We start from the raw sequence: 13,647 nt of genomic DNA on the forward strand, positions 1-13,647 counted from the left end.
TGGATAGAATAAAACAGTTATTCCACTCAATCTCATCGTACATGGATTATAGACAACTCGGTGCTACGCGCCTCATCGGCTATCAGCTCATGTACGACTCGATTTTGTGGAATAACTGTTAATTATTCCACTCAGATCCGTGATGTATTTTGTATGAAAACTGTGAATTTTTTCAACACGAGAAGATAAACTTCATATCTTCAAGCCAATGTGAGATTTTTCTTTTTATTACTGTATATTAACACATTCACAAACAAAAAGTACCCAAATTTATCAAAACATCGATTTCATTGATTTGCTCATGAATGACATAGAGAGATTTATGTCATGGTTTTGGTTCTCCATGTCTCAGATGGAGTTCGTATAAAAAAAAAAATATATGAGTGGCGTATTCTCATCTCATCTCATCTCATTATCTCTAGCCGCTTTATCCTGTTCTACAGGGTCGCAGGCAAGCTGGATCCTATCCCAGCTGACTACGGGCGAAAGGCGGGGTACACCCTGGACAAGTCGCCAGGTCATCACAGGGCTGACACATAGACACAGACAACCATTCACACTCACATTCACACCTACGCTCAATTTAGAGTCACCAGTTAACCTAACCTGCATGTCTTTGGACTGTGGGGGAAACCGGAGAACCCGGAGTGGCGTATTTCCCAGTAAAACACTCGTGTCCATATAATATAATTCATTAATGCATAGCATCATATCTATATATTTTTAATATTATCATTGTCCAAAATGTGTTTTAGGGTGAAATGTTGTATTTACAGCAAACAGTCAGACGCTGGGGCTGGATTTAATACTCCATCTTGCACAAGCTGTTATCGCACATGAAAATTCGACTTCAAGGTCAAAATTATGTGTAACTGGGGCACGCCTTTGTTTTTGTCAAACTGTCATAACATCCTATGTGCAACTGTTAGTATAGTACTGAAAGTCTCACTATTTAACTTCAAATCTGATTTTCTGTTAAACCATGATGAGTGGAAAACTGTCACTGTTCATCAAAACAAAACTACATTCACATAAAGTAGAAAGACAATAAAATAAAGATTTCCTGTGTCTAATTTCTTAGAACTCATACACTCGTCACTTGTCCCATGTCATTAAATCTTTCCCAACAGCTGATGGAAAATAAAGACATCTTTACATTTCATTACTGAAACACCACGTCTTCTGAGCATTTTTGGGGGTGTTTGCGTTGTTTATTGGTTTTGGATTGGATTTCTTGGAATGCTCTGTCTGATGTGTGCTTTATAGATAAAATATACAATATACATTCCAATTTTTGCTTTTTAGTAAGAGGTATTTCATGTATAATCATGTCACATTGAGGAACACATCCACATCCAACACCACAAGCAAAGACAACTGGCATCGACAGGTAACAAAATTAGAACAAAAAAACTACGCATGTAAGTAAAAAGCTGTGAGAAATCAGTTACGCAGTAGACATCTGGGATAACTAGCTAGCTGAGCTTTAACACGTAACAATAACAATGCGTCTCAGGGATGAATCAGCAACCTGCTACAAGCCAACGATTCTATACAAACATGGCATTTTCCCCACAACAACAAAGTCTGGAATATTTCAGCACTGCACACGTATATACACTACCGTTCAAAAGTTTGGGGTCACCCAGACAATTTTGTGTTTTCCATGAAAAGTCACACTTTTATTTACCACCATAAGTTGTAAAATGAATAGAAAATATAGTCAAGACATTTTTCTGGCCATTTTGAGCATTTAATCGACCCCACAAATGTGATGCTCCAGAAACTCAATCTGCTCAAAGGAAGGTCAGTTTTATAGCTTCTCTAAAGAGCTCAACTGTTTTCAGCTGTGCTAACATGATTGTACAAGGGTTTTCTAATCATCCATTAGCCTTCTGAGGCAATGAGCAAACACATTGTACCATTAGAACACTGGTGTGATAGTTGCTGGAAATGGGCCTCTATACACTGTGGCAGCGGGGGCGTGGTCAAGCGCCGGTCTGTGACAGGAGGGCGGAGTCAGGGAAGGTGAGTGGCAGAATCATTACACCTGAGAGCGATTAACCTGTGTTTGTGTCTTCCCAGTGACCGCGCCCTACTTAAGGAGGGAGAGCGAGAGCAGAGGAGCTCTTGCTGAACCAGACGCTGAGTGTGTGTGTGTGTCTGAAAAGTACATACATAAGTGTTATGCTGAAAAGTGTGGTAATAAAATGTGCTGTCAAACCTGATCTCTGTCTTGCCGTCCTCTGTGCTCCACCCACGAACACTGAACCATTACAGTGGTGCCGAAACCCGGAACCTGGAGCACAGCAGCCTCACAGCCCCATGGAGTCCTCCCCGTTTGCTGAACTGATCCACGCCCTTGCCACGGCCCAGCAAAGCCAGCACCAGGTGCTACTCACCCTCCAAAAGGAGCAAGAAGAGCGGTTCGAGGCCCTGGTGTTGGCCCAACAAGAAGATCGCCAGGCGTTCCGGGACCTCCTCGCGTCGGCAGGGCCCACCAGCGCTCCTACCGCAGGCCCATCTCCCCTCACCATCACCAAGATGGGCCCGCAGGACGACCCCGAGGCGTTCATCACGCTCTTTGAGCAAGTCGCTGAAGCCTCGGGGTGGCTGATGGAGCAGCACGCGGCGCACCTCCTCCCCCTGCTCACAGGAGAAGCACAGCTGGCCGTGCTACAGCTCCCCGCCGACCGCTGGCTGGCCTACGCGGACCTCCGCCGGGCCGTCCTCCAGCGTGTGGGGCGCACTCCAGAACAGCAGCACCAGCGCTTCTGCGCGCTGCGCTTGGAGGAAGTCGGACGGCCGTTCGCGTTTGGCCAGCAGCTCCGGGACGCCTGCTGGCGTTGGCTGAGGGCCAACAACCGCGACGCCGAAGGAATCCTCGACCAGGTGGCGCTGGAACAGTTCATCACTCGCTTGCCAGCAGGAACTGCGGAGTGGGTCTGGTGCCACCGCCCGGCATCGCTGGATCAAGCAGTCGAGCTGGCGGAGGACCATTTGGCGGCTGTCCTGGCGGCAGGACAGCAGATGGCATCTTCTCTCTCTCTCTCTCTCTCCCCCTCCTCCTGTGTCCCGTCCTTGCCCCATTCCCCCTCCATGGAGGCGGGGGCCGGCACCACCCCAGCCGGCCCGCCGCACCTGCGGTGCCCTCCCGTTTCTCCCTTCTGTGTCTGTCTCTTCCCCACCTCAGGTGAGTGAGCCCCAGATCACCGGTGCAGAGGGAAAGCCCGGGCCGGTTTGCTGGCGCTGCGGGGAGCCGGGCCACCTTCAACAGCAGTGCACGGCAATGGAAGTGGGCGCGGTGGTTCGGATCCCCGACGCGCCAGAGGCCGCCCTCGATCAGGCCGGAGCGTATCGCATACCGGTGAGTATCCAAGGGGCTACATATCAGGCGTTGGTGGATTCTGGTTGTCATCAGACCTCAATTCGCCAAAGCCTGGTTCAAAACGAGGCATTGGGGGGAGCACAAGGGGTGAAGGTGTTATGTGTGCACGGGGATGTTCACAGCTACCCTTTGGTGTCGGTCCACATTATTTTCAGAGGGGAAAAATTTATAGTGAAAGCAGCGGTTTATCCCTGCCTTACCCACTCTCTAATTTTGGGGACTGATTGGCCAGGATTTCGGGGTTTAATGACACACCTAATAAAGAGTGGGTCCTGCCATTTAACAGGGGGAGGTCCCGGTGCCGCTTTGGCGGGAGCAGCTGTCGCAGAGCCGTCTACGTCATCTCCGCGTCAGAGTGAGGAGCCGCTGGTTCCTCCTCTCTCTATTGGGGAATCCCTCGCGGATTTCCCATTAGAACAATCGCGAGACGAGACTCTGCGACATGCTTTTGACCAAGTGAGAGTAATCGATGGTCAAACGCTCCAGCCGAACGCCACCCCGTTCTTCCCCTACTTCGCAATTATGAAGGATAGGTTACCGTAAAATACCAAATAATAGCCGAGTTCCAATTAACCGCCGAGTTCCCTTTAACGGCCGGGTGTACGCGTGTGTTGTGACAATTAAAGGCCGGTTCCGAATACTCGCCGGGGTCTAAAAAAAAAAAGCGTCCGAACGTTCTATCTAGAATCTTGAGGCCCAGCACTTTTCTGGTTTTCTGGTGTTTAAACGATTTTGCATTGCATAGTTTTCTACCGAAACAATATGAATGAATGAATGAATGAATTAAATTATTTCTATAATACTGTTTACAACATTTTGTTACGTGATAATAAACATGCCATTTCAATGTTATAATCTTGGTCTACCGTAATATTTCTTGAGGAATGCAACTCCGTAACTTTTGACAGATGTCTTAGCCACCCCTTTGGGTATACCCAACGAAAGCCAGCGTGTGTGGTGACATTGAGGACTGCGGGTTTCCAAGGTTGGACTGCTGCTTCTGTTAAACGACCTAAATTGCCGAATGCATGCGTCAAAGCACACACTGAGTTTTATTAAAGACCTTATACCATTTCACTTGCCCTTACCCATTCGGATCTGGAAGACGCTTTACAAAAAAGGTGAGAGCGTTCTAACATGCATTTCAGTCTGCTCGCGGCCAATGTAATCCAAGGGGCCTTTTCAACAAGTAATCTGTCGTGCAAGTTGGGCAGAAGCACGCGTCAGGCAGGCAACATGTAGGCCTACAAGTCAGTAACCTATTCAACTAACTTTCATCCGAACTTTAAGTTTTCTACGGGGTCGAGCCACCGTACCAACTCACTCGGGGAATAGGCTCATATCGGCCAAATAGGGAGACGTCTTGGAGAGAAACGTGATGCAAGATGACAGTATGTAGCCACTGCAGGTCACTTATTTTTCAGCATAAGAAAAAACCCTTTGGTTTGACACTTCGCACCCTAATTATGTTGCTTCAACGTCGCGCCCTCCATGCAATTTCAGATTGACAGACATCGCGAAGCGCAAAGGGTGGAGGCTGCATGGGTGAGGGTGATAGCAAGTGACCATAACTTTGCAGAGTAATTAAATCACAGTGCTGCGCACAGACAATGGTGTGGTTTCTTGATTATTTTGTAAAGCATGCGCTTAACTAGTCATTAACAGGAAAAGGTGTGTGATTTATCCTTTATCCACCCCGACTGTGCCATGCGAAGATGCATTCTGCGTCTTCAAAATTCCCCGAAGTCGGCACCGTGCTATCTGTAATCTAACTCTAAACAAACTGTAAGTTATACTGGTTAAAAGTAGGCCTATCTGAGAATGATTTTTTTCCCCGTTTTGAGGTAGATTTTGGGGAAGGTGTTTGTGAAGAAGGAATTAATCGCCTGTTCCAAATAGCCGCCTAGTCTCTAATACGCGCCGGGTCTCTTACGTGATTGAGACAAATAATCGCCCGGGCTATTATTTGGTATTTTACGGTATACCGAGTGACGCAGGACACTCAAACTAAAGAGCGTGTCACGCAGCTTTTAATTCCGAAGAGCCGCCGGGAATTGGTATTCCAGGCGGCTCACTTTAATCCCATGGCTGGACACTTAGGGCAGGATAAAACACTAGCCCGAATAATGGCCCGATTCTATTGGCCGGGGATTCGTGGCGATGTCCGTAGGTGGTGTACGGCATGCCACGAATGCCAGTTAGTAAATCCAGCGGCCATTCCAAAAGCGCCTTTGCGCCCTCTTCCATTAATCGAGACCCCGTTTGAAAGAATTGGGATGGATCTCGTCGGGCCATTAGATCGGTCAGCACGAGGGTACCGCTTTATATTAGTTCTGGTGGACTATGCAACGCGATACCCAGAAGCAGTGCCTCTGCGCAATATCTCAGCACGCAGTATTGCAGAGGCGCTCTTCCGCGTCATCTCCCAAGTTGGAATCCCGAAAGAGATTCTGACTGATCAAGGCACTACGTTTATGTCACGGACACTGCGCGAACTGTATGGGTTATTGGGGATTAAGCCGATCCGCACCAGCGTGTATCACCCACAAACGGACGGTTTAGTAGAACGGTTCAACCGCACCCTCAAAAATATTATTAAAAAATTCGTAAGTGAGGACGCACGTAATTGGGATAAGTGGCTCGAACCCTTGCTGTTCTCAGTGCGAGAGGTTCCCCAAGCCTCCACGGGGTTCTCCCCGTTCGAATTATTATATGGGCGTAAGCCGTGCGGCATCCTAGATGTGCTGCGGGAAAATTGGGAGGAGGGACCTTCACAAAGCAAAAACGAAATTCAGTACGTTATGGACCTGCACGCAAAACTCCACACGCTCACCCACCTAACTCAGGAGAATTTGCGGCAGGCCCAGGAACGGCAAGCCCGCCTGTACAACAAGGGTACGCGCCTTAGAGAGTTCACTCCGGGAGATAAAGTACTCGTACTGTTGCCCACGTCGAGCTCCAAATTGATCGCCAAGTGGCAAGGACCCTTTGAGGTCACACGGTGAGTCGGGGACGTCGACTATGAGGTGAGGCGAACGGACAGGGGTGGGGCGCTACAGATTTACCACCTCAATCTGCTTAAACTCTGGAACGAGGAGGTCCCCGTGGCGTTGGTGTCGGTGGTTCCGGAGAAGGCGGAGCTGGGGCCAGAGGTTCAAAAAGGGAGATTGGCATCACGTACCTCTCCGGTCCCCTGTGGAGACCACCTCTCCCCGACCCAACTCACGGAGGTCGCCCAGTTGCAGACCGAGTTTTCGGATGTGTTCTCGCCCCTGCCCAGTCGCACTAACCTCATAGAGCACCACATTGAGACGCCCCCGGGGGTGGTAGTGCGTAGCTGCCCTTACAGGCTACCCGAACACAAAAAAAAGGTGGTTCGGGAAGAACTTCAGACCATGCTCGAAATGGGCATCATCGAGGAGTCCCACAGTGATTGGAGCAGCCCGGTGGTCTTGGTACCCAAGGCCGACGGGTCGGTCCGGTTCTGTGTGGACTATAGAAAAGTCAACGCGGTGTCTAAATTTGACGCGTACCCAATGCCTCATATTGACGAGCTGCTCGATCGACTAGGCACGGCTCGCTTTTATTCGACACTGGATTTGACGAAGGGATATTGGCAGATCCCCTTGACTCCACTATCCCGAGAAAAAACGGCCTTTTCCACACCGTTTGGGTTACACCAATTCGTCACACTTCCGTTTGGGCTGTTTGGGGCGCCCGCTACGTTTCAGCGGCTGATGGATCGGGTCCTCCGCCCCCACGCCACCTATGCGGCCGCCTATCTTGATGACATCATCATATATAGTAATGACTGGCCGAGGCATTTGGAACACCTAAGGGCCGTCCTTAGGTCGCTGAGGCGAGCGGGTCTCACAGCCAACCCAAAGAAGTGTGCGATTGGGCGGGTGGAAGTACGGTATCTGGGTTTCCACTTGGGCAACGGGCAGGTGCGTCCCCAAATTAACAAGACCGCAGCGATTGCGGCCTGCCCGAGGCCCAAGACCAAAAAGGGGGTGAGACAGTTCCTGGGGCTGGCTGGCTATTATCGTAGGTTTATACTTAATTATTCGGACGTCACCAGCCCGCTGACTGATCTCACTAAAAAGGGGGCACCAGATCCAGTCCAGTGGACGGAGCAATGCCAGCGGGCTTTTTCAGAGGTAAAGGCTGCACTGTATGGGGGGCCACTTCTACACTCCCCTGACTTTTCTCTCCCCTTTATGTTGCAGACCGATGCGTTGGACAGAGGGCTGGGGGCGGTTTTGTCCCAGGAGGTGGAGGGGGAGGACCGCCCCGTCCTGTATATAAGCAGGAAGCTGTCGGTGCGTGAGGGGCGCTACAGCACCATAGAGAAAGAGTGTCTGGCCATCAAGTGGGCGGTCCTCGCCCTCCGGTACTACCTGCTGGGGCGCCCTTTCACCCTCTGTTCGGACCACGCGCCCCTCCAGTGGCTCCACCGCATGAAAGATGCCAACGCGCGGATCACCCGTTGGTATCTGGCACTCCAACCCTTTAATTTCAAGGTGGTCCACAGGCCGGGGGCGCAGATGGTCGTGGCGGACTTCCTCTCCTGCCAGGGGGGGGGGGGGGGGGGGGAGTCGGCTGCAGGCCTGACAGCCGGTGGGGGTATGTGGCAGCGGGGGCATGGTCAAGCGCCGGTCTGTGACAGGAGGGCGGAGTCAGGGAAGGTGAGTGGCAGAATCACTACACCTGAGAGCGATTAACCTGTGTTTGTGTCTTCCCAGTGACCGCACCCTACTTAAGGAGGGAGAGCGAGAGCAGAGGAGCTCTTGCTGAACCAGACGCTGAGTGTGTGTGTGTGTGTGTCTGAAAAGTACATACATAAGTGTTATGCTGAAAAGTGTGGTAATAAAACGTGCTGTCAAACCTGATCTCTGTCCTACCGTCCTCTGTGCTCCACCCACGAACACTGAACCGTTACATACCCCTATGGAGATATTGCACCAAAAACCAGACATTTGCACTTAGAATAGTCATTTACCACATTAGCAATGTATAGAGTGTATTTCTGATTAGTTTAAAGTGATCTTCATTGAAAAGAACAGTGCTTTTCTTTCAAAAATAAGGACATTTCAAAGTGACCCCAAACTTTTGAACGGTAGTGTATGGAGTAACATTAGCTAGCTAATTTGTCGCCCAAAGAGCCAACAATCTCGTCTTCTTGTTTCTGATTGGCACACAAGCAAGGCTCATGAATTCACAGATAAAAATTTCGCAAGATTACCGTAAATCAGATGGAAAACAAAGAAGCAAATATGTATTTTTCACATCTTGTGTCCTTTCCTCTCAAGTGATTTGGCTTTTTTTTTCAGAAAGAAAATGCCATTGATTTATACCAATTGTTGTTTTATCTGAAAAAGCATCGCAGTTTTCAAACGTCTCTCATATCACTTTAGCAAGTCAAGTCAAAGTCCCTCTCACAGCAGAATTTGGTCTTCCCAGGCAGTCTCCTGTTCCAGTACTCACCAACTCTTTAAGGCGTATGGGTGTGGCCCATATCTCTGTATATGCAATAGCCCTCGGTCTCTCGCATATAGGGTTACAGTGGGGGGTGGGTCCTCTGGTAACCGCAAGAGTTTGACTTCTCCACTTGCATCTGTATTGCAGTGTGCCTTGCCAGACGGTAGTAGATACCATTTTTATGATGGTCTTTGATATGAAATGACCATGAGTAGAACTTGTGATCTCCTGGTCAAGAGGCAGACATGCTAACCACTAGGCCAACTCGCGGTCCTTTAGTGAGGGGTAAAAAAAAAAAAATCATAAACGTGAAATGACTAACCATAAAATTTGCCCCAAAATTTATGATTACTTTTACTGATAAAAGTATCCACCACTTAGCAGAGACATCAGTCATGGAAAATAGAAATGTACTAAATTTGAGGTGGTGTACAAGCAGCTACATGGTGAATTGGCCTAGTGGTTAGTGTGTCTGCCTCTTGATCAGGAGATCACAAGTTCTACTTGTGGTCAGGTCATACCAAATACCATCATAAAAATGGTACCTACTGTCGTCTGGTAAGGCACGCTGCAATACAGGGAGTCAAACTCTCGCGGTTACCAGAGAATTGGCCCCCCCACTGTAACCCTAGCTGTATAGGCGAGAGGCCAAGGGCTACAGAGAGGCACCGCCCAATGCGCCTTAAGGGCCTGGTTAGTAGTGGGACAGGAGAATGGCTGGGAAGACCAAGTCCTGGCATGGGAAGGACTTTAGACTTTTAGACAAGAAGCTACACATTGGCACCTCCACCAGGGGGTGCTCTACCTGATGTACCCTTCCTCAACTCATGCCAAAACGTCACTCATGACTTCCCCAACATCCTCCAGATCAGGTCATGACTGTAACCAACATACTACCTACTAAGATGAACGACTCCAGAAGAAGGAAGTGAAGAACAATGAGCGAGAGAGATGGAGAGAGGAAGAAAAAAGTGTGTATTAAGCCATCAGACAAGACAGAGCAATGATAATCGAATTGGGTAAGGAACTGGCTGACATTATGAGGTAACTACAGTGTGGAAAAATCAATGCGTTTCCTCTCGGAGGAGGGTGGAGGGCTGGGTTTACAGTTAGGTAATGCAATATGTGCAGGATGAAAAGTAATGAGACGCCCACATTCTGGATGTGACTCCTCCAAGACGAGCTGCACGCTCAAACACCGTCCATCAGACAACACCACTGGCTGTATCCAAGGCAACGAGTGTTTCCAGAGCCTTGAGGACTACAAACACAGTTTCATTAATGTGTGTCTCATTGATACCACTGGCAATTTTTTTTACAACAACCTTGGTTCTGAAAGTTTCTCTCCTGTTATTTATTTCCAGATATTTCAGGAAATTCTTAAGTGAAAGGTTTAAAGCGATAAGACAAAAATGACTAGATACAAGATGACTTATGATCTTAATACAAATAAAATATGAAAAAATATACTTTAAAATGTAGCATGACCTTACAGGCCTGACAGCAAGAAGGTTCTGGGTTTGAACCTTACGACTGAACCTTACGGGCCTTTCTATGTAGAGTTTGCATGTTCTCCTCATGCCTGTGTGAGCTTCCTCTGGATTCTCCAGTTTCCTCCAACAGTCCAAAGACATGCAAATTAGGTTGATTAGCTACTCTAAATTCCTCATCGGTGCGAATGTGAGTGTGAGCGTGAATGGTTGTTTGTTTCTGTGTTAGCCCCATGATGGACCGGCGGCCTGTTCAGGGCGAACCCCGCCTCTCACTTGACGTCAGCTGGGATTGGCTCCAGCTCAGCCACAACCCAGTGGTATAGAAAATGAATGAATGAATGAATGACTGAATGAAATTTCCAGGAGTTGAATTGTTTATATTCATCCCACTGTCCTGTTGAATTCTCGATTCTGATTGGTCAGAAATTGTGGATTCATTTTCTATAACCAACACCTTTAAATAATATTGGCTGAAGTTGAGTGGTCTATCAGATATATTCCATTCAGCTAGCATGATGTTGAGCTAATCAAATATGAGTAGCTGAACGGAATATATCTGATAGACCATGAAAAAAAGCCAGCCAATATTATTATTATTATTTCTTTCGGGTGTTCAACGCGTCTTTCTCTTTCAAAATTCTCAAAATCTTTCATATTTAATGAAGCAAACTTGGCGGCCATGTTTATTTACAAATTGTCACAGTCGCTCGCTAGCACAGAAGTTTTACATCTTCAGCGTATCTCTTTTCCAGTTTTTCAATGTCCATTGGTATGTTTTTCTCTTGTAAATATGCGTGAAGAATATCTAATGAAGTTTGGGAGCCTTTCGGGTGTCCAATGCGTCTTTCTCTTTCCTGGCGAACAAAGAAATGCTTGTGCGCATGCCAGGGCTTTACATTAGCACCCGCCCACCCGCCAAATGCGGGCAAAATTCGGCTTTGGCAGGTAATAACTTTAGTCTCACTAGCCACTTTGGCGGGTGGTTTATTCTGTGGTATGACAATATATTTTAATTGTAGTTTTCTCTGAAGGCATCTGATATAATAAACACGTTGCAATGTAATATTATGCACCTACAACTCCCATGAGCACCTGCATAAACATTCTGACAACATGTTAGAATTGTTTAGAACGTACTTTAACGTCTCAGATAAAATCAATGATGCGGTAACCTGCGGTTAATGAACGAAGCAACAAAGTTGCTGACGACTGACAAGCACACGATGTGGCAGCATGTAGCTGGAGTTTCAAACCCTGCTGCTCAGGGAAAAAGGGGCGGAGATGATCAGGGCCGGAGCAGCATTTTAAAATCACCGAGGTCTGTGATGCGCAAAGCGCGCACCGAAAAATGTTCAACATATTTAAATGAGAGGGGTGAATTACATGCCATACAAGAGATCTATTCCTGAAATTACTTTTAATGGTGTTTGAACTGAATATCATCAGTTTTGAAAAAAAAAAATCATGTATGTGGCAAGAGTAAGAATAATTTAAGCTTGTTTAATGGTTTGATCTGGCCCAAGCAATGAGGACAAAAGATACCCTAACCATGTAGCCTATGTAACTAAGATACATTAACAATCTGGCATCCGTTACACCTACACAAAAAAAAAAAATTCTGGGAAAAAAAATCAGTATACACCACCATGTTTTAGGCGAAGTTATCCAAGGCAAACATAAGTTGAAACTTTCCACTCTATTGCTTTGGCTTATCGAATGATCTATTTTTAAAATCACAAACAAGGCAGGCTACAACCAGAGGCGGTTCTAGAGTCTGTTGTGGCCCCAAGCAAAAATTTCCAGGGGGCCCTTCTGACCAGTGTTCATCACCAATATGTTATAAATAATCTGACACCAACGAAAAATGTATGAAACCAAAGTTTTTTAAATTCCAAATGTGAAAATACAATGGTAAAGAACAATAAAAACAATAAAAACCAAAATAAATAAGCCCTCGGGCCCCGACTCTCGGGGAGCCCCTGGGCCAGGGGGCCCCAAGCAGTTGCCTGCCTTGCCTGTTCACAAGCTGCACGTCTGGCTACAACTGCGCTGCTTCGAAAATGTAAATTGAACAGCTTGATGAAAGGGCGCTGATGGTTCCCATGAAAACCCCATGTCTCCTGCACTGCGTTCCTCCGCCGAGTCGCGCACTCATTCGCTTTTGTGTTTTTGGTCTCAGAGCCGCACCAAACACACACAAAAGACAGAATCAACGTTTAACATAATTAACAATGCACTTTTTATGGAGACGTTTTAATGTTATTCTTTATTTTTTTAATCCAGTTGTATATTTAGCGTACAAATGTATTTTCAGCTCTTAAAAATGACTGAGGTCCGGACTGCAGGGGCCTCAGAGCTGACTACGGCCATGGAGATGAACAAGACGCTAATAGGAAGATAAGACAGTTCAATGACAAATGGAAGTTTGGGTGAGATTGGCTAGTTCATAGCAAAACCGAAAATACCATGCACTGCGAAGACTGTAGAAAGTCTGGCAAAGACAGGCACCAGTAATTTTAAACTCGAAACTATAAAGGACCACGAAAAGTCAAATGCACACATCAGTACTATAACATCAAAACAGGCGAAGATGGCTGGTCACTCCAGGACAGCATTGCTTTCAGTCCCTGGCTGTCATGAAGTCGGCTGAGCTGGAGAGGATGGAGCTGCTGTTTAGAAACGTTCACGCAATTGGAAAGAAGTTGATCTGCCCCAGCTATCAACTTACGGCCTGCTGGAAGCCTCAGGTCACGAAGACCATTTTTCATGGACCATTCAGACTCATCTGATGATGAATGTAATGAAGACATTTAATGTCTCTCTCTACACATGTTCACACACACACACACACACACACACACACACACACACACACACACACACACACTATTAATAGATAATACATAATATACATAATAATACTTGAGAAGACACATAATACTTGCATATCAAAACATCAAATGTTTTTCAATGATAAATGTTTTGAATTGGACTTTTAATATTAGAATCAGTTCAGTTGTACTGAATGTTATTTTTCATATTATACGATATTTCATATTGTAAGGGGCTTGAATTTGAGTTCAATAAACAGAATACTCTGTTTATATTTTTGTCTGAATTGGTTGCATGTTTTCATATAGGGAGCGACCTTAACAGCACTGAGTATTGAGTGCTACTGTAGAGATACATTATACGCTGCCGTTCATAATTAAATCTAGATCTTCTGAACTTTAACGTATCATGGTGAAGAAAAAACTGCGATTTCCTGGCAACAAAATTGTGGCT

This window comes from Neoarius graeffei, chromosome 23 (assembly GCF_027579695.1).
Source record: "Neoarius graeffei isolate fNeoGra1 chromosome 23, fNeoGra1.pri, whole genome shotgun sequence".
Lineage (NCBI taxonomy): Eukaryota > Metazoa > Chordata > Actinopteri > Siluriformes > Ariidae > Neoarius > Neoarius graeffei.